This window comes from Propithecus coquereli, unplaced genomic scaffold, assembly GCF_000956105.1.
Source record: "Propithecus coquereli isolate 6110/MARCELLA unplaced genomic scaffold, Pcoq_1.0 Scaffold3, whole genome shotgun sequence".
Lineage (NCBI taxonomy): Eukaryota > Metazoa > Chordata > Mammalia > Primates > Indriidae > Propithecus > Propithecus coquereli.
Genome location: NW_012148618.1, coordinates 19,296,947 through 19,299,193, shown reverse-complemented (window position 1 = coordinate 19,299,193; position 2,247 = coordinate 19,296,947).

Sequence of the window (2,247 nt, the reverse complement as noted above, 5' to 3'; positions counted from 1 at the left end):
AGTGGGTTAGGGGAAAGAACTGAGAGTTGGATGACCTTGGTACAAATTTTGGCTCCTCCACTACTTAGCTGTGGAAACTTGAACAATCATTTATCTATCAACTACTTCTTCTGCCTCCTTATGGACCAAGCACTGTTCTGTGCACTGGGAATGTGATGGTGAACAAGGCAAGAGAGGATCTCCAGCTCTCATCAAAATCAATCCCACTTACATGGTGATATAGAAAATAAAAAGTAGATAAATAAAGAAGATAATGTCCACTAATAAGGAGCACCACACAATAAAATAAAACCAGGAAATGTGATAGTGCCTGGAGGTTTTGGGCACCACTTTAGGTAAGGCAATCATCTCCTCTTGACATTTTGGCTGAGACCTGAAGGAAGAAAGTCCATGTAGTGATCTGGGGGACAGGATGAGGAAGACATTTGAGGTTGACGTAGCGGCACGTGCAGTAATGACATGGGAATGCATTTAAAATTTTTAGGAATAGAATGTTCTAGTGTAGCTGGAAAATTGTAGCCAGAAGGAAAGTTATTCTAAGAAAGACTGGGGAGGTAGGCAGGGGCCATATCTTTGTGGCCAAGACCCTTATGGTGGCTATACATAGAGTAGCATCCTTATGAGGATAAGGTGAGACAGTGCAAGAGAGAACCCTGGAACAAGAATGTATCTTGGGCTGGAGCAGAGGCTCATGAATAGCTTTTTACTTCTCTACCTTCCAACAGTAGGGAAAATCTTCTAAAAAAAAAAAAAGGAAAAACAAAAAAACGAAACCAAACAAGGGGATCCAGTATCTCTTCCCAGTTGGATACATTCTTTTCGGGTTAGCTGACTCATACTCAATGGGAAGGAGCAGAAATGCTCAGAACTTCTGAGGCCCCATCTTCAGACATCCTGTCCTGAGGGATGTGGGGGCTCAACAGATATGTGAATAGGAAAGAGAGAGCCCCACGTGTGGTCCCAAGTTGTTCCAGGCCTCCCTCCCCCTTGGTTTTCATGGCTTGCCCAAGCAGTGAGAAAATCTCATAAGAAGTAAAGATTGGTTTCCAGGCGTTTTTGCTGTTTCCTCCTTCTGCCTTGTCTTGGCAAACAGTTCACTCTAGTGACAGCATTCCACCAGGGGGCATGGCTTCAGTTGGGGATCTGCCACAAACTAGTTAGGTGACCTTGGGAAGTCCTAGAATTTTAGACGACAAAAGATCTTAGGAAATTCATCATTTTATGGATGAAGAAATGAGAGTCCAAGAAATCTACCTTAACTCAAGGTCCTTTGGTGTATGGAGAAGTCAGGTCTAGAACAAAAGGGCCCATGATTTCCACTGCAGTGTTCTTTACATTGAAAAACGCCCTCACTCCTTCCCTGGGCCTCGGGTGCCTCACTTGTAAAATGAAGGACCTGAGTTGCTCAGGGGCCTAATCAGTGCGCAGATGTGCTTTGTCCAGCCAGCATGTAAAGTCCTTCAGTGTGAGCCTTTGGGTGGGGCACCAAGTCTCCCATTTCATACAGACCCTGTCACTCCCATTTCACCCACCTGTGCCATATGCCTGACCCCTGTCTGTGTGATTTAGGACTTCAGACCAGAAGCTCTCTGAGATTCTTTGTAACCTTCAAAGTGTCTGATCCCGAATCTTTTCCTTTCAGATTTTTAGAGAGCAAACAGGATTCCTGATAGGAAAAGAGAATCCTCTGGGCTGACTTTGTCCCTCCTGGCAGAAACACCACCCATCAAACCAGAGGGGAGTAAGAAATCACAAGAGTTTAGTCATCTCCACCCAGAGAGGCCAAAGTCTGACTAAAGACAACCTCAGCTTATTAAATTTAACTTGTAGAAAACCACCCGGCAAGATCAAGAGGACGAATCCCTTCAGGGTTAGGCATAAAGGGCCCCTTGTAGCTAAAACTGCACCCTTTGGGGGAGACCCCTGCATCACACACTCTGAAAGTGTGTGAGACTGGAACACCGTGTTTCTGGGATGGCAGTGTCCCAGTGGATTCCAGCTGAAGCTCGGTGCTGGGAGGAGTGATGTTGGCTACAGATACTGGGTTGGCCCCGAATGAAACAATGACTATGCATGCTTCAGGGAATTTTACTAAATATGAGATCACCCTGGCTGTGCTAGACTTTCTTCACGTAGTGTGTTATCTATAATAGAAGAGTTAGAAAAGGCAATAACTTTAAATATCCCGGGGAGCCTTTTACCCTGCTCCACAGACTGAAGCTCCCTCTCCAGCCCTGCTATAGCTCT